The sequence below is a fragment of the Hemitrygon akajei genome, chromosome 6 (assembly GCF_048418815.1).
Source record: "Hemitrygon akajei chromosome 6, sHemAka1.3, whole genome shotgun sequence".
In the NCBI taxonomy this organism is placed as follows: Eukaryota; Metazoa; Chordata; class Chondrichthyes; order Myliobatiformes; family Dasyatidae; genus Hemitrygon; species Hemitrygon akajei.
In genome coordinates, this window is record NC_133129.1 from 144,158,817 (window position 1) to 144,179,173 (window position 20,357).

General features: G+C 39.9%; 1 protein-coding gene across 1 annotated transcript in view; it reads right to left on the reverse strand.

Moving 5' to 3' along the window:
* LOC140729555 (ethanolamine kinase 1-like) overlaps positions 1 to 20,357 on the reverse strand; it is a 422,765-nt gene that overhangs the window by 41,526 nt on the left and 360,882 nt on the right. The gene's annotated exons all lie outside the window — the stretch shown is intronic.

Consider the following 20,357-nt stretch of genomic DNA (forward strand, 5'->3'; position numbering starts at 1 on the left):
ATTGATTTCAAAGTTTCAGAGAAATGGATATATTGTCATAGTTTAATCATTGGAGTTTTGACAGCCACAATCAGGTTGGTTAGAAATTTTTTTATTGGATAATGAAATTTTTCTAACTAAAACTGTTTTGCTAAAAATCCATCTACGATTATAGCACTCAGACCACTTTCATAAATTAACCAAAAACAGTTTTATTTTCTTAATCCTCATCTAGAGATGCAAAATGCTCAGAGGAGAAATACATATATTTAATCTAAAGTAAATGCAAAAACTATACAAAGGAAAGTTTTCTGAGATCACTAAAGTAAGTCATGGCTTTTCACAGGAACATTATCAAATAAACTAACACTTATGTGTAACATAATGATGCATTAGAATGAACGTGCAAGAGCTTGATGAAATAATTAGGTTATAATTTTCACTTTATCTTTATCTCTGGGAGGAACGTTAAGGGAAAACTTCAGAAATGCTGAAATTTTGGGCTTTGGCAAGTAGGGGTAAAGGGTGTAGGTAGATGATGATTTGGGAGGCTGAGCTGTTGAATGTCAGTGCTTACAGGGAGACAGGGAGGTAGTTACACCCAAGTTCCAGGACACAGGGAACTAGGTAATCAACAGAAGAGGATAGGCAGCCAATGCAGATGGGGGGTGGGGGGGGAGCAGGGGTGACCGAACAAAGGAAAGCTGCAGTGCTCAGGTCTCTGTCACTGACTGTGTAGCTTAGAAGGGAAGGGGAAGAAGAGGCAATCTGTTGTTATAGGCGATTCATAGGTTAGGGGAATGGATAAGAGTTTCTCTGGATGAGAATCAGATTCCCAGATGGTATGTTGTTTCCCAAGTGCCAGGATCAGGGACATTGGACCGAGTCCAAGGCATTCTTAAATGGGAGGGTGAGCAGCCGGAGGTCATGGTTCACACCCGTATGACTGACATGGCTAAGAAGGGTGATGAGGCCTTGCAAAGTGATTTCAGGGAGGCTGGTGTTAAATTAGGTCATCCAGGGCTGTAATCTCAGGATTGCTACCCATGCCACATGCTAGTGAGACCATAAATAGGAAGATCATTTAACTTAACCCGTGGCTAAGGAGGGAGGGTTTCAGAATTTTGTATCTTTGGGCTCTGTTCTGGGGAAGGTGGTATCTATACAGGAGGGACGGTTTGCACCACTGAAGTATCATTATGGGAAGTTTGCTAGTGCTGCATGGAGAGGTTTAAACTAGAGTTGTTGGCGGGGGGGGGGGGGGGGGATGGGAACTAAAAAGCCAGAGCAGATAGTGGAGAGGTCAAAATCAGAATCAGAAACAAGATTAATATCACTGGCATATGAGAAGTATTCGCCCCCATTGGAAGTTTTCATATTTTATTGTTTTGCAACATTGAATCTCAGTGTATTTGATCAATATAAAAATACTCTTTTGTGTCAAAGTGGAAACGTGTCCCTACAAAGTGATCTAAATTAATTACAAATATAAAACACAAAATAATTGATTGCATAAATATTCACCTGCTTCAAGTCAGTATTTAGTAGATGCACCTTTGGCAGCAATTACAGCTTTGAGTCTGTGTGGATAGGTCTCTATCAGCTTTGCACATCTGGACACCGCAATGTTTTCCCCATTTTTCTTTACAAAACTGTTCAAGCTCTGTAAGATTTCATGGGGATTGTGAGTGAACAGCCCTTTTCAAGTCCAGCCACAAATTCTCAATTGAATTGAGGTCTGGACTCTGACTTGGCCACTCAAAGACATTAAGTTTGTTGTTTTTAAGTCACTCCTGTGTGGCTTTGGCTTTATGCTTGGGGTCATTGTCTTGCTGGAAAACAGATCTTCTCCCAAGTCACAGTTCTCCTGCAGACTGCATCAGGCTTTCTTCCAGGATTTCCCTGTACTTTGTTGCATTCATTTTAACTTCTATCTTTACAAGTCTTCTAGAGCCTGCTGTAGTGAAGCATCCCCACAGCAGCCACCACATTACGTCAGAGTAGGGATGGTGTGCTTTTGTTGATGTGTGGTGTTTGGATGACACCAAACATAGCATTTAGTCTGATGGCCAAAAAGCTCAAATTTGGTTTCAGCAGACCATAGAAACTTCTTCCAGCTGACATCAGACTCTCACACATGCTTTCTGACAAACTTCAGCCAAGTTTTCATGTGAGTATTTTGCAACAGTGGCTTTCTCTTTGCCACTCTCCCATAAAGCTGCAACTGGTGAAGCACCTGGGAAACAGTTGTTGTGTCCACCATCTCTCTCATCTCAACCATTGAAGCTGGTAATTCCTCCAGAGTTGTCATAAGTCTCTTGGTGGCCTCCCTCACTAATCTGTTTATAGCACTGTCACTCAGTTTTTGAGGATAGCTTGCTCTAGGCAGATCTACAGCTGTGCAATATTCTTTTCATTTCTTGATAATTGTTTAACTGTACTCCAAGGAATATCCAGTGGCTTGCAAATTTCCTTGTATCCATCTCTTGACTTGTGCTTTTCAATAACCTTTTTGCAGAGTTTCTTGGAGTGTTCTTTTGTCTTCATAGTGTATTTTTTGCCAGGATACTGACTTACCAGCAGTTGGACCTTCCAGATAGTGTTACCAGGTTCGGATATGGCCCAAGTGCGGAGTGAGAGACACTGAAGCAGGTTGATAGTTCACAAAACTTTAATGCGAACAGTGTTAAAGGGGAAATAAAACAATAAACGCTAGGCCAAAGAGGGCCATGAAATAAAGTGCTCAAATGGAAAACGAAGCCTACGCTGTGGCTGAAAAGAAAATTTAAATATTAAACGAATACCACTAGTCTTCAGAGTCAGTTGACTTGAAAGTCCAATTTCTCAGGGAAGGCTGAATGCAAACAGGCAGCGAAGTGTTGCTGTGCTTTGTCCAAGTCTCGACAAGCACGACGACGACAAATATGGAGTTAAATACTATCACTATTAAATAATAATTAGCTGACACATACAAATTCACAAGTACAATTGCCATATCTACTACACCCGCTGAATCTGTGGTTGTGACAAGATACAAGTGTATTTTTGCTGCAATCAATCAAAACACCTTGACTGCACACAGGTCTCCAAAAACAGATCTCCATTTAACTAATTATGTGACTTCTAAAACCAATTGGCTGCATGAGTGATGATTTGGTGTGTCATGTAAATGGGGGGGGGGGGGGGAATGAATACTTATACAATCAATTGTTTTGTGTTTTATATTTGTAATTAATTTAGATCACTTTGTAGAGATCTGTTTTCACTTCGACACAGGAGTCTTTTTCTGTTGATCAATATTAAAATAGCTAAATTAAATCCACTATGATTCATTGTTGTAAAATAATAAAACATGAAAACTTCTAAGGTGGGTGAATACTTTTTGAAGGCACACTATACAAAATTAAATAAGTAGTGGAAAACAAGAGGAAAAAAATTAGTGAGGTAGTGTTCATAGATTCATTGGTCCATTCAGAAATCTGATGCCAGATGGGAAGAAGTTGTTCCTGAAACATTGAGTATGTGTCTTCAAGGTCCTGTACTTTCTACTTGATGAGAAACAGGCATATCCTGTATAATGGAGGTCCTTAATGATGTATGCTGCCTTTTTAAGGCATCGTCTTTTGAAGGTGTCCGCAATGCTGTGGAGGCTAGTGCCAGTGATGGAGCTGGCTGGGTTTACAGCTACCTGCAACTTTTAATGATACTGTACCGTGGCCCCTCCATAGTACGTGGTGATGCAACCTGTCAGAATGATATGCATGATACATCCGTATGAATTTGCAAGTGTCTTTGGTGACATACTAAGTATCCTCAGGCTCCTAATGATATACAGCCATTGTCGTGCCTTCTTTGTAAATGCATCAATATGTTGGGCCCAGGATAAGTCTTCAGAGATGTTGACACTCAGCAATCTGAAACTGCTTACTCTTTCCACTTCTGATCCTTCAGTGAGGACTGGTGTGTGTTCCCTCACCTTCACCTTCCTAAAGTCCACAATCAATTCCTTGGTCTTACTGATGGTGAGTGCAAGGTTGCTGTTGCAACACCACTCAATCAGCTGATCTATCTCACTCTTGTACACCTCCTCTTCAACATCTGAAATTCTGCCAGTAATAGTTGTGTCATCGCTAAATTTACAGATGGCATTTGATCTGTGCCCAGCAACACATTCATAGGCATAGAGAGAGTAAAGCAGTGGGCTTTGCGTGTATCCTTGAGGTGTGACAGTGTTGATTGTCAGTAAGGAAGAGATGTTATTTTAGATCTGCACAGACAGAGAGGAAGTCAAGGATCCAGCTGAAAAGGGAGCTACACAGGCCCAGGTTTTGGAGATTGTTGATTAGAACTGTGGATATGTTTGTATTCAACACTGAGTTGTAATCAATAATCAGAAATCTGATGTACGTATTACTATTGAACAGGTGCTTCAAGGCTGAGTGGAGAGCTAGTGAGATTGCATCCACTGTAGACCTATTATGGTGATAGGCAAACTACAGTGGGTCCAGCTCCTTGCTTAGGCAGGAGTTGATTCTAGCCATGACAAACTTCTTAAATTATTTCATCACGGTAGTTGTGAGTGCCAAGGATGATAGTCATTGAGGTAGCTCACACTGTTCTTCTTGGGCACTGATATGATTGTTGCCCTTTGAAGCAAGTAGGAAACTCTAAACGCAACACTGAGAGCTTGAAAATTTTCTGGACCACTCCTCCAGTTAGTTAGCACAGGTTTTCAGAGCGGGGAAAGGTGTTGTTAAGCCTACATACAAATTCAGGAATTGAAAGGTTGAGGTTGGTGGGACTAATGCTCTGAGCTGTGGACGTTTCAATGCAAGGAGTATTGTTGGAGAGGCAGATGAGTTAGGACATAGATCAGCATGTGGAATTATGACATTGTAGCCATATTGAGAATTGGTTTGCAAGAAGGGCAGGACGAGCAACTTGATGTTCCAGCGTCCTATTGTTATAGATGTGCTAGATTGAGAGGGATTAAAGAGGGAGGGGAGGCTTTACTAGTCAGAGAAAATGTCACTGCAGTGCCCAGACAGAACAGACTGAAGAACTCAGCTTCTAATGCTATATGGGTGGGACTGAGGAGTAAGAAGGGGATGACCTCGTTAATGTGATTATAGTATAGAACACGCAATAGTGTACAGGTTTTTTTTGAAGCAAGTTTGTAGAGCGATCAAAGACTGCTACAAGAAACATAAGGTTGTGATAATAGGTGATTTTAATCTCCACATATAGACTGGGATTCCAAACTGTAAAAGGTTCAGGTGGGATAGAGTTTTCAAATGTGTTCAGGAAGGTTTCCTTAATCAATTCCCAGAGGTCCAAACTATAGCATGTGCAATACTAGATCTTCTATTAAGGAATGAGTTGGGGAAGTTTGTGTTGGGGAACACTTTGCATTTAGTGATCATGATTCCATTAGTTTCAAGATAATAATGGAGAAGGAGAAGTCTGGTCCTTGGGTTGAGATTCTAAATTGGAGAAAGTCCAATTTTGAGGGTATCAGAAAAGATCTGGCATGTATAGATTGGGATAGGTAAGTGGAAGGCCTTCAACAGTGAAATTTTGTAAGTACAGAGTTTGTGTGTTTCTGTCAGGATAAAAGTCAAGGATAACAGGTTTAGGGAATCTTGGTTTTCAAGATACATTGAGGCCCTGTTTAAGAAAAAGGAGGTGCATAGCAGGAAGATGCAAATGTGGTACTTAAGGAGTGTAAGAAATGCAAGAGAACACATTAGAAGGAAATCAGGAGGGCTAAAAGAAGGCATAAGGTTGCTCTAGCAGACAAGTTGAAGGAGAATACCAAAGGCTTTTACAGAGATATTATGAGCAAAAGGATAGTAAGGGACAATACTGGTCCACCGGAAGATCAGCATTGTTATTTATGTATGGAGCCCAAGGAAATGGGGGAAATCTTAAATGGTTTTTTGCACCTTTATTTACTCAGGAGACGGGCACAGTGTCTATGGAAGTGAAGCAAGCAGCAGTGAGGTCATGGGCTGTAAACAAATTACAGAGGAGGAGGTGTTTGCTGTCCTGAGGCATGTTAGGGTGGATAAATCCCCAGGGCCTGATTGGGTGTTCCCTTGGACCCCGTGGGTGGCCAGCGCAGAAATTTCAGGGGCCCTAACAAAGATATTTAAAACATCCTTAGCCATGGATGAGGTGCTGGAGTATCAGAGATTAAGAAAGGCTTTAAGAATAAGCCAGGAAATTTTAGCCTGGTGAACCTGACATCCACAAGGGTAAGTCATTGGAAGGTATTTTAAGGGACTACATATATGACTATTTAGATAGACAGGGATAGTCAGCATGGCTTTAAGTGTGGAAGGTCATGTCTAACCAGTTTTTCAAGGAAGTTACCAGAAAAGTTGAAGAAGGCAAGGCAAGGATGTTGTCTACATGGATTTTAGCAAGGACTTTGACAAACCCGCATGGGAGGCTGGTCAAGAAGTTTGTCACCTGGCATTCAAGATGAGGTAGTAAATTTGATTAGATTTTGCCTTTGCAGGACAAGCCAGGGGGTGGTAGTAGATGGTTGCTTCTCAGACTGGAGGCCTGTGACAAGTGGAGTGATGCAGGGATCAGTGCTGATCCATTATTGTTTGATCTAGATGACTGTGTGGTAAAATGGATCAGCTGATTTGCCGATGGCACCAAAATTGGCATGTAGTGGGTGGCGAGGCAGACTATCAAAGCTTGTAGTGGGATTGGGACCGGCTGAAAATATGGGCTGAAAAATGGCAGGTAGATCTTGTTACGCCTGTGCCCAACTCTGAGGGGTCGAAGGGTCCCAAAGTAGCCCCCTCCTTTTTGAGAATTGCAAGATCGCTATTAATTCAGGTCAGGAGACCCAGGAAATGAGAGAGAGACGTTTGGAATGTCTTGGCCCCTCGGCGATACAAAGCTACGGGAAATGGCCATTGTCTCTTGGAGACGGAATTGTGTATTGAGTACTGTGCTTCGTGGAAGCCCTCAGGCAACGTGGGCTGGTTGGGGGATCGCATCATTCCACCCTGATTGACATCTGAGACCCCGTGAGTGAACTTGAGTGACTTTTATATTTCCATCGGACAATACATTATCCCCTAGACAACGATAGAGCTATTTCTTATTGATTATTATTATACCCGCGCATTTAGATTTAGTATTGATGATGTATATTATCTGTATGGTTGCATTGATATTATTTTTGTGTATTTTTATCAATAAATACTGTTAAAAATAGTACCATCAGACTTCAACGGACCTCTCTATCTTTGCTGGTAAGTGACCCAGTTATGGGGTATGTAACAATCTAAATAGAGACACATATGAGGTATTGCAACAAGACAAACCAGGGTATATCTTACATGGTGAGGATTAGGGCACTGAGGAGTGCAATAGAAAGTGGTGTCACATGTAGAGAGGGTCATAAAAATTCTTTTGGCACACTGGCCTTCATAGATCAAATTATTGAGTACAGGAGTTGAAATGTTATGTTGAAGTTGGATAAGATGTTGGTGAAGCCTAATTTGGTGTATTGTATGCAGCTTTGGTCAGCTATCTGCAGGAAAGATGTTAATAAGATTGAAAGAGTGCAGAGAAAATTTACAAGGATTTTGCCAGGACTTGAGGACCTGAGATACAGGGAAAGGTTGAACAGGTTATGACTTTATTTCCTTGAGCATAGAAGAATGAGGGGATAGCTGATAGAGGTATACAAAATGATGAGGGGTATAGATAGGGTAAATACAAGCAGGCTTTTGCCACTGATATTGGAGGAGACTAGAACCAGAGGTCATTAGTTAAGGGTGAAATGTGAAATACTTAAGGGGAACATGGGTGGAGGCATGGGAGCTTCTACACTCAGATGGTGTAGAAGTAACTGCTACAGAAGTGGTGAATGCTGATTCGATTTCAGCAATTAAGAAAATTTGGGTAGGTATGAAGGACTACGGTCCGGGTGCAGATGAATGTATCTATGCAGATTAATAGTTCAGCACAGATTAGATGGGTTGAAGGGCCTTTTTCTGTGCTGTAGTGTTCTTAGACTTTTTGACTCTAAGTGTTTCATTTAGCAATAACTTTGATGCTTTTGCTGGAAATGCAATAACACATTTTTTCTCAAAACATATTGAGAATTTCTTAAAGAACAAGATAAGTCTAACCATAGCAATCATCTTCAGTCAATCAGACAACCTGTTTTAATAATCAGTATATGCTGAGCTAAATAATCGGATACAATTGTTCCAAGAGTAGTTAAATTCCATGCTGTTCATTTTATTGATGATCTTTTAGTACCTTCTGTCAGGTAGTGGTGGAGTGTGAACTGTGGACAGGATTGAATTTATCTGCTATACAGTACAACCTGTTGAAACTTTGCTTCATTATGAAAGAAAATATATATTGACATTCTGATTTGGAAGTGTATCCAAAAAGACTCTCTTCAGGAGCAGATATAAAGGAATTTATAAGGAAATACTGTTGGTTTTTACACTGGGAATATTCAGCTAGCAACATGCCACAAAAATACTTGGGTTCTTGTATCAAGGCAACAAGTTAATAAAATAAAATGCTCACCACCATGCCCTCTGTAATGGTGAAGCTGTATTATATTTCAGTTTGCATCTGAATTTAATCACGTTACCACTTACTGAATACAACTGCAACCAAAGTAATATTAGATTGCAAAGAAATTACAACACTCCTCAGTACTTTAAGTCATATTCTTGGTTTTAAAAAGAATGTCCTGAGAAGGAATATTAGGAATGAGTTCCAGGGATATCATCCAAATAGCTTTGTTTGGTCAGCTTCATGAGAGAGAGGAAATGTCAGCACAGTGATCAGAAATCACTTGGCCTTCCACAGATGGTATAACATATTTAAAAAATCGGTAGTCTTCAAAATGCTTGGCGAAGTTTTTCATTTTCTTAGTATGACGGCCAATCGTAACTCCCTCTATCCAACAGAAACTGGACAGGAATGCAATTTAACTCACAATGATTGCCCCACATCCTGTTTACCCGCTAAATTCTCTCCTTTGTTTTCATAAGCACTGAAGCCTTACCTTTCCCTCCCCAGGTTCTCATCATCATTCACTTCCATACTTATCTCCCACAAAAATTAGTCTGCATGGAGACGCAAGAGACTGTGGATGCAAAAAAAAAAACACTATCTGGGGGAGGAACTCAGTGTGTTGAGCAGTATCTGTGGAGGTGAAGGTACAGACTGTGCATCAGGACACACAGAATTAAAGTTACAGATTAAAAATGCTTCATCAGACCCAAAGAGCATTTGTGGAATAAGAACCAGAATTAAAATTTTACGTGGAAGACCTTCCTCAAGGAACAGGGATTTCTCTGATAACTTCTGGTCCAGTTTCTATCATGGACTGAGCACCAAGATCAGTTTGGCCAAGTTATAAACTAAGATGATGACTACCGTGTTTTGACAACTGTCTCTTCCTGCTTGTTCAGTTCCTGGTCCGTGGTGGGATTATGATCAGAGGTTATATATGTAGAAAGCCGTACTGGGCTGTTTTTTTGGACCAAGCTGTCGACTTTCACATTTTGTAACAGACTGTTAATGTATGCCACTACACAATCAGATTTATGAATGAAAACATTTTGCACTTATCCAATGCGTCATGAGCAGACCTACTGCAATTTGATTTCCTCCATCCAGGCGTGTACACAAGAGAGAGCAAAATGGGGCTTGGCCCTTCCCATTCAGAACAAAAAGAAAGCTTAATGGGCATAAGTGTGTCTGTGTTCCTCCAAATGCAAAGATTCTTAAATTTCTCCATATAGTTGTCACTTTTAAATTTATTTTCCTGTTGATATGTCATACTAGTTATAGGTCAACTGCAACCTGTCCAAAATCAGCAGCTGTAAATCTGTATAAACACGCATCAGCAGAGAAAGGAACAAACTTTTCCAATTTAGGTTGACCATCTTATGTCAGAACAATGAAAGGCCATTTCTTGAAAACACAGGTTCTGTTCAGTATTATGTTCTGCTTTCCCACTGCTGCTGTACCTGATGACTAATGTTAGTTTCCTACGCAATGTGTTGAGATCTTTACACCATAGGCAATAACTGGACCAATCACATTTCCAATGGAATGCTGTATCACTTAAACATTTTTACGACTTAATAAAAATAAGCGATGTCTGAATAGTTTTTAACAATAAGAGCATGACACAGATTTTTTTTTAGATTTTCCTCCTGTGGAAAGAAATTAGATTTGGCTGAGAAAAGCTTATAAATAGTTTAGGGTGAAAATGAGCCTATGGCTGTTTACTAACACAGTTGGAGTGCAATTGAATCAGTATGACCAAAGCAGGAGGCATGAGGATCAATAGAGATGGGCAACTTTCTTGCAGTGACCTGCTGATGTTGATCATGCCTCCACAGGCTGTTTGCTCTATCAAAGAAACAAATTCAAGGGATTGGATAAGCCCTGGGTGGAGACAATTCCATTTCTTTCTCCTTTTGGCTCTACACCAAGGTGTTTTTGAAAATAATTTTCAAAAGCTAGTCTTTGAAGATCGGTTAGTGAAAAATCCAACAATTGCAATGAATGACTTCCCATGTGTAAATTTGGTCATAATCTGGGTGTCTTCATCAATACTTAGCTTTGATGTTATTCTGGATTTTCAAGAACCGAAAAAGAATTTAATACAACTTCTATCTTTCCCTTTTTTGCAGTATATCATAATTAGAGTCAATTCTATTAAGCATTGCCGATATTATTAAATAATACATTTTTAAGAAAGTTATCTTTACATTGAAACTTTGTTCCAAAGTTTACAGTAATGTTAACACATTCCAAGCAGCAAATGCAATAAATACGTTCAATCAATGACTCAAAGAAAAGCACAGAATATTGTTTAGAGTGGGACCCTTTATTGAAACTCGCACACTCAAAATTAAAATTCAATACCTTCTTTTCAAAAACTGATCAACAGCAACATTTTCTGTTTCAAATTTTAAAATTTGCAGCTAACAGTTACAGTTTGCTTTTCACTGTAATATCTTCTTTGTGCAAAGAGAGTCAAATACGACTTTGTTTTTGTATCACAGTTAAGCTGCACTGGCTCGTCCACGACCAAGTGTTGTTCTGTTTTACATGGGCTTGCCTGTTATTCGAGTAAAATAGGAAATAGGTCATCTCTTAATGGTGCAATAAAGAACATTCCTGTATGCTGAGTTCTGTAAAGCTTTGCATGTACTGCAGTTGTATTTGACTGGAGACCCCAGATTTGGATCAACGTCCAAACTGAGTACTGAATTTGGAAGCAAACTAACAAATAAAATTACAAATGACGGCATCCTTGTGACTACTGAATTTTCAAACATGCAAAAATCTTGCATTTTTTTGCCCCAAGCAATCTAACGACAAATTAAAATTCTACATATTTTGCATGTTGCAAATATACAGATACATAGTATAAAAATTTGTACTGTGAGAATCTAAATAAAGAAATGAACACTGAATCATTTTCGCACAATACAACTTGCAACCAGAGTAAGTGAGGGTTAACTTGAACAAAGTATAAATCCTCCCACATACAGTATGCTCCAAATTTATTCAAAATGCAGCAATAGTTCAGAGCTTCTTTATTCTTACTCAGTTTTAAAATGTGAATTGCAAAGGCACAATGTGAGTGTGAAGGCACACACTCAATGATTCAGGTACAACTTCTTCCTCTCCACATCCGATTTCTAAATGGACATTGAATCCATGAACATTACCTCACTACTTTTTTTATTTCTATTATTTTTCCACTACTTATTTTAACTTAACTGTTTAATAGACATATATATATATATTTATATTTACTGTGATTAAGTTTTTTCTCTCTCTTTTTTTAATCATGTATTTCATTGTACTGCTGCTGCAAAGTTAACGAATTTCACAATTGATGCATGTGATATTAAACCTGATTCTGATTCTGGTAATTTTTAATTTTACCATAAATATCATTCAGTGTATTTTCTGGGCAGTTGAAGATAGGAACTGTTGGTCAAGCTGCAAAGAATAAAGTGAACGGAAAAAAATTATTTCTGATCAGTGGAGCAGTTGCTGGTGAAGGAAAGGAAGGAGACACAGAAGCAGCACACGTGACCATTCCACTTACCATTGTCGATGGTGCAGGATTTCGAGAATATTGCAGAGGCACAAATATCTTGTCGTCAGATGTGTCACCTGTAGCTATCTAAGGAATAACAGTGGCACATGTGTGAAATTCCCCGAGGATAAGATCATGCACCATTTTTACTCTAGAGGAATACTATGATGGGCTTGCATGGTGTGTCAGTCAAACTGTCTGTAAACCTGTGAGAGAGATCAAGCAGCATTCTCAGAGGGCTTGGTACAAATGTTGAAGCCCACTCTAGTTGATAGAGACGTACTGGGCTGCTCAGCGTCAGCTGTGGTTGGAGGGGTGGGGATGGGTGTGGAGGTGCAACAGTGATGACAGAGGCTTCAACTGCTTTTGCTGCCCAGGCCACCCATTATAGTGCTGTGGCCATTGAATCAGATGGCATCCGCACTATGCTTGCTGCTAATAGTCACATGCAATTCCAGCCAAGAGCAGACTGCCATCATGTGGCACTGGCCTTCACCTTTGGAAGGGAACTTGAGGCATATGATTGGTCCTCCAGCATGCTGGAAGGCCATTGGTTACTCAGGCCAGGGGGAGTGACCATGGGACTGTAGGGAAGAATACATAGTCTCCCTTGCAGACAATTCCCTAGCAGATAACACTCTACCACCTAGCATAGCTTGAGACAAATCAGGTCAGGAAAGCAGAGCCAGGAGTTAGTCTCAGACCTGGCATTGGCTTGATTGCAGCCTCTGGGACTATTAGAGTGACTTTTGGGTTTAGTACATTTATATTTAGCAAATTACTTTGGCTGCCAGTCTTCATATTTGAATATGTATTCTGGATTTAATTTGGAGTCCGGCTCTGAACAATGAGTTCCTAAAACCCGAAATTTCCCAGACCAGACAATGCTGATTAAAATTCATTTGGATATCTGTGGTGTGAATGCAAATTGGGGTTGTGAAATTTGTGGGTAGTTTCAAAGAAAGCATTGTCCATACATTGTAAATATGGAATTGTCCTTTGATGTTTAGCATATAAAATGTCGAGGCCCATGTTGGGCCAGCAGACCTATTGACCGTAAGCATTTTCTGTCCGTTGTCACAGTGGAAGACACTAGCAAAGACACAGTGGAAATTTGAGAGTGTCCAGGGGAAGGACCGAGAGTCAATGACTCGGATGATGGAATTGATGACTTTATGGACAGGTTTGCATAGGATATGAAGTAGGAGCAGATAAGCAGGCAGATTTTAGAATGGAGCAGGAAATACAGGGTAGTAGTTATGGGTGATTTCAACTTCCCTTATATTGACTGGCACCTCCTGAGTGCAAGGGGGATAGATGGGGCTGAATTTGTCAGGTGTATTCATGAAGGATTCCTGACACAGTATGTGGACCGGCTGACGAGAGGAGAGGCTATACTGGATCTAGTTCTGGGTAATGAACCTGGTCAGGTGACAGACCTCTTGGTGGGGGACCATTTTGGTGAGAGTGACCACAACTCCCTTAGCTTCAGCATAGCTATGGAAAGGGATAAAATCAGACAAAATAGTAAAGTGCTTAACTGGGGAAAGGCTAACTTTGAAGGGATGAGGCAGGAGCTAGCGAGAGTAAATTAGAAACAGATGTTCAAAGGGGAAAGGACAGAAGTAATGTGGGAGAAGTTTAGGGACCACTTGAGCTGGGTTCAGGATATGTTTGTCCCACTGAGGCAAGCCAAAAATGGTAGGAAAAGGGAATCGTGGCTGATGAAATATGTGAGGCAACTCGTCAAGAGGAAAAAGGAAGCATATGTTAGATATAAGAAGCAGGAAGTAGGAGGCACATGAGAAATATAGGGTAGCCGGGAAGGAGCTAAAGAAAGGACTCAGGAGAGCTCGAAGGGGACATCAGAAGGCCTTGGCATGTAGGATTAAGGAGAACCCCAAGGCTTTCTATGCGTATGTGAAGAATAGGAAGATGACAAGAACAAAGGCGGGACCGCTAAAGGATAAAGGGGGCAACATGTGCCTGAAGGCAGAGGAGATTGGGGAGGTCCTAAATGAATACCTTGCTTCAGTATTCACAAGTGAAAAGGATCTTGATCAGGATGAGGTCAAAGTAGAGCGGGCCTGTGTACTGGACAATATGGAGATTAAGGAAGAAGTAGTGCTGGATCTTCTTAAAAACATTAAGATTGATAAATCCCCAGGGCTGGATATGATACACCCCAGGTTGTTGTGGGAATTGAGAGAAGAGATCACAGGAGCATGAGCTATGATCTTTGAATCCTCTTTGGCTGCAGGGGAAGTGCCGGAGGACTGGAGAATGGCAAATGTAGTTCCCTTGTTTAAAAAAGGTAATAGGGAGAAACCTGGGACTATAGACCAGTGAGTCTTATGTCGGTGGTATGCAAACTACTGGAAAGGATTCTTAAGGATAGGATCTACGAGCATTTGGAGAAGTACAGTCTACTCATGGATAGTTAACATGGCTTTGTGAAGGGAAGATCGTGCCTCACGAGCCTGATTGAGTTTTTTGAAGAGGTAACAAAAGAAATTGATGAGGGTAGGGCAGTGGATGTGGTCTACATGGACTTTAGCAGAGCATTTGACAAGATCCCTCATGAGAGACTCATCCGGAAAGTCATGAGGCATGGGATCAGTGGAACCTTGGCTGTTTGGATAAAAAATTGGCTTAAAGGAAGAAAACAGAGGGTAGTTGTGGAAGGAAAGTATTCTGCCTGGAGGTCGGTGATTAGTGGAATGCCGCAGGTATCTGTCCTGGGACCCCTGTTATTTGTGATTTTTATAAATGACCTGGATGTAGAGGTGGAAGGATGGGTGAGTAAGTTTGCGGATGACATGAAGATTGGAGGAGTTGTGGATGGAGTTGTAGGTGGTCGAAGGTTACAAGAGGATATAGACAGGCTGCAGAGTTGGGCAGAAAAATGGCAGATGGAGTTCAATCCGGACAAGTGTGAGCTGATGCATTTTGGAAGGACAAACCAGAAGACTGAGCACAGGAGTAATGGTCAGTTACTTAAGAGTGTGGATGAACAAAGGGACCTTGGGGTTCAAATCCATACATCCTTCAAGGTCGCTGCACAGATTGATAGGGTGGTTAAGAAGGCCAATGGGATGCTAGGCTTCATTAACAGGGGGATTGAGTTCAAGAGTAGAGAGGTTATGTTGCAATTCTACAAATCTCTGGTGAGACCGCACTTAGAGTATTGTGTTCAATTCTGGTCACCTCATTATATGAAGGATGTGGAAGCTATGGAGAGGGTGCAGAGGAGCCTGGTTTGGAGAACAAGTCACCTCAAGTAAGGTTAGCAGAGCTGGGACTTTTCTCTTTGGAATGTAGAAGAATGAGAGGGGACTTAATAGAGGTCTACAAGATTATGAGAGGCATAGATAGGGTGGATAGTCAGTACCTGTTTCCCAGGGCACCAATAGTAAACACCAGAGGGCATATGTACAAAATTAAGGGAGGGAAATTTAGGGGAGACATCAGGGGTAAGTTTTTTACACAGAGGGTTGTGAGTGCCTGGAATGACTTGCCAGCGATGGTGGTGGAGACTAAAACATTAGGGGTATTTAAGAGTCTCTTGGACAGGCACAAGGATGAAAGAAAAATGGTTATGGGGTAGTGTGGGTTTAGTACTTTTTTTAAGGATTATATGGGTCGGCACAACATGGAGGGCTGAAGGGCCTGTACTGTGCTGTAGTGTTCTATGGTTCTATGGTTCTAGGTGGAGGGGCAGGTGGTATTGAGGAAGGAGAGAGTCTGCAGATTGGGAGAATGGGTAAATAAGTGACAGGTGGAATATGGTGTAGAGAAGTGTATAGTCATGCACTTTGGCAGAACGAATAAAGGCATAGACTATCTTCTAAACTGGGAGAAAACTCAAAAATCAGAGGTGCAAAGGGAATTAGGAGTCCTTATGCAGGATATCCTATCAGTTAACTTATAGGTTGAGCTGATGGTAAGGAAGGCAATTTTGAGAGGACTAGAATATAAGAGCAAGGATATAATGCTGAAGCTTTATAAGGCATTGGTCAGACTGCACTTGGAGTATTGGGATCAGTTTTGAGCCTCTCGTCTAAGAACAGAAGTACTGGCATTGGAGAGTATCAAGAGAAGTTTTATCAGAATGATTCCAGGAATGAAAGGTTAACAAATGAGTATTTGATGGCTCTGGGCCTGTATTCGTGGGAGTTTAGAAGAATGAGGAGGGAATTTTCATTGAAGCCTATTGAATATCGAAAGCCTAGATTGAATAGATGTGGAGTGGATGTTTCCTATAGTGGGTGAGTCTCGGACCAGAGGACACAGCCTCAGTATTGAGGGATGCCCATTTGGAACAGTAATGAGGAGGAATGGCTTTAGCCAGAGGGTGGTGAATCTGTGGAACTCATTGCCATGGATGGCTGTGGAAACCCAGTCATTGTATATTTAAAGCAGAGGTTGTGAGGTTTTTGATTAGTCAGGGTGACAAAAAGGTTTTGGAGTGAATGGGGTTGCAGGGGTAATAAATCAGCAATGATGGCTTGGTGGGGCAGCCCCCAATGGCCTAATTCTGCTCCTACGTCTTGTCTTCTGGTGTTACAGCATTCATATTACCAGGAAGGAGCTGTGTTGCAGCTCTATAGCTCATTAAGGTGGATAAACCCCAAGGATCTGATCAAATACATACATGGGCTTTGTGGGAGGGTAGAGAAGGCTCTTACAGAAATAATTACTTCATTATTAGCCGATGGTGAAGTTCCCAAAAACTGGAAGGTGTCTAATATTAATCCGTTGCTTAAGGAAGTTAGCAAGGATAAGAAAAGGAACTATAGTGGTCAGCCTAATATCATTCTGATACTAGATGAGATTCAGCAGCACATCTGTAGATAGAGTCTGATTAGGAGGAGTCAGCGCGGCTTTCTGCATGGGAAATCATGTTTGAGAAATCTTTTAGCATTCTTTGAAGAAGTAACTGAAAGAGTAGATGCAAGTAAAGCCATGGATGCTGTCTCTTTGGACTTTTATATATGTTCCAATTGTTAAATTTGATGGTGAGGCTGCATTCAGAATAATGTGTACAGTTTTGGTCACCCTGTTATAGGAAAGATGTGGTTAAATTGGAAAGAGGGCAGTAAAGATTTATGAGGATGTTGCCAGGACTAGAGGGTTTGAGTTATAGGGTGAGGTTTACCAGCCCAGGACCTTTTTCCTTGGAATGGAGGAGAATGAGGGATGACCTTATAGAAATGTTTGGAGTTATGATAGATAGAGATAATGTGAATAGTAACAGTCTTTACCCCAGGGCAGGTGAGTCTAAAACTAGGGTGCATAGATTTAGGGTGAGAGGGTAAAAATTTAAAAGCAGCTTGAGGGGCAGCATTTGCATGCAGTGAGTAGTGAATCTATGGAATAATCTCCAGAGGAAGTTATTGAGACTGGTGCAATAGTATCATTTAAGAAACTCTTGAATAGGTGTGTAGAGGGAAAGGGCCTGGAGGGACATGAGACTAGCCAGGTCCACTCTGGATTTCTCACTCTCCTAGTAGCACTGCCATTAAGCTACCCACTTGTTCAATACATGATGCTCTCCATGATTCTGCTCAGCATCTCTTGGAGCAACTCTCCGACTCCTGGCCTGAAGTTTGCTGACGTTTACAAGACCCCGGTTCAAGTCCACAATGAACAGTCTTCAATAAAAGGTGTAAACTGATAGAATATATAACTTCAGAGATGAGACACACTCGTCTTAAAGGCAGAGTGGGCTATTTTAACTCCACATGGATTGCGATAACCTTATCTCAGCAAGAGAATGAACTGACTCTTTTTCAGAATAGTTTTCTATTTATGACTAGAACCAAATTGATAACAACAATCTTACATCAATAACAGTTGTTGAGTCAAATCTGACATTGCATGACTATTTACCGAAAAGCAAACATAATTTGAACAAGTTCAATGAAGTGCCAGAAAGGGAGAAGTGCAAAATGGCTGGTTAGATTATATATTTAAATAAAACTACCTTCAATGCAATGAGACAGAAGCTGACAACAGAAATCTGAGCAAATCTGTTAGTGGAAAAAATGACAGAGGATCAGTGGGAGGTATTCAAAAAATGTGATACAGAACCGTTTATACCCTCAAGGGCGCAGACCTATATTTGCCAAAATAGCCATGAACCAAATATGAATGGTGTAGCTCAAAGCCAAAAGATAAAGCATATAAAAATGAAAGTTTCAGTGTAGATCCTGATTATTAAAAGGAACACAGAGCAACAATGGGGTGACAAAGTGGATATGAAACACTCAAAGGAATAATGATAAAAAAACAGAGAATATTAAACTTTTACAAAAGATCACAGAGAAGGTATAAAGTAACATTTGGGAATGGGAAGATGCTGAATACTTATTTTTCATCAATGGATGAAAATGTTAATAAGCTAGACATTCAAAAAACTGCTGTTCATTCAGGTTAGGAATTAAGGTAAAATTAATGTAAGCAGAATAACTGTAAGGCATTGATTTGTACTCTTACTTTCTTACAATCGATAAAAAAAATTGTAAATACTTCAGTTATAATTTTCCAAGGCCTTCATCATTTGGGAACCAGAAGACGATAAAACTGTACACTTAATTCTTCTATTTAGGAAGACTGTAAGATAAAAACCTGGGAATAATAGCTTGGTTAACTTAACATCTCTTATTAGCCATTAGTACACTCTATAATTAAGTTCTTTCGAAATTTACAGCTGATCAGTGAGAGTCATCATGGGTATATGAAGACTAGGTCTAACTCTGTGTTTCTTTTTGAAGAAGCCATCAGAAAGCAGCAAAGTATGCCATTTTAATAAGTGAAAATCATTTGTGCAAGTCTGAGACTGCCAGATAAAGCTAAAGTTCAAGTTAAGATTTTAGTTGAGTGGCAAGTGAGAGAGAAAAGAAATATTGATCAGTTACTCATGCTACAGGATGTATCTATTGTCAAGGAAGGATCTACAAGGTGCCACAAAATATTCACCATATGTACAATATTCACCATATACAATAATGAAATTTAAATTCAAATGTATTTCAGACTAAGCATTTATCATCTTCTTTGGACCTGAATAGATAAGGACAGTCTATATGCCAAATAAAGCTAGTAAAAGTGGTGGTCTAAATAAATTTGGAGGTACTGTACAAGGATCATTAAAATGCATAGCACAGTTACACAAAATAGTTTTAAAAAGACTGATAGACAAGTGTTTACTGTATCTAGTAAACTAGATTACAAAAAGGAAGACAGATCAGCTGTCAGAAAAAAAAATCAGCTATGAAATGTCAGATTACACAGCACTGGTAATGATTTTGGCCACCACAAATTTAGCAGAATTCATTGGTCTTGGAAAGACAGGTGTTACCAAATTCAAGGCTGACAAATGCTGCCTTGTCTGCTGAGTGTTTTTAGTATTTACCATTTTAATTTCAGATTACCGGCATCTGCAGTTTTTTGATTTACAATTATATGCAAGATACCTAATCGCCAAAGGTTAAGGAACAATGCCAAACCAAGAAGTTATGTAGGTTAAAGAATGATGTTACTGAACATTCTAAGTTATTAAGACTAAATTGGGGTAACCATGATAAAATAGTTTCATGTTATGGCATTTCTAGGTATAGAGAGCATATTTAAAAAATTAAGTCCATTTGTTTTTCAGGTGATGCTAGAAGTTGCAACTATATTTAAAGAGTAGCAGGAGCTTGGAAATCTCTCTGCAAACTGAAATTGATGCTAGGTCAATTGTTAATTTTAAAAATGAGATGTAAATAATTGAAACAAAGTAGAGAATAAGCAAGTAAATGGAGTTTTATTACAGATTATCCTTGTTCGTTCAAATTTAGTAGTGGGACTAACCTGAGAGGCCAGTTAACCTACTTATGTCCCTATCTTCCCAAAAGGCATGGTAGGATCATAGACAGCATTTTGTTTTGAAAAATTTTATTAGTGCAGTAATTTTATTAAAGGTTAAAAGCTGCTGTAAAATCAGAAAAAACTAATAGTTATGGTTAAGTAGTACAGTATTAGGATTAATATGAACTTGAAAAACACATTGAATTTTGAGAAATTATTTCAAAAAGATTTTAAAGTTTTGGGCGGTTCTTAAAAATAAAATCTGAAATAAAATCAACTTTACTCTTTGGTTTTAGCAAATTCTGGAAGAAATGAATTTGCCACCACAATGTAAATCTGTAAAAAATTATTACATGTAGAGAGTTCCATCTGGGCCACTCATGGTGGTTTTGTTGCA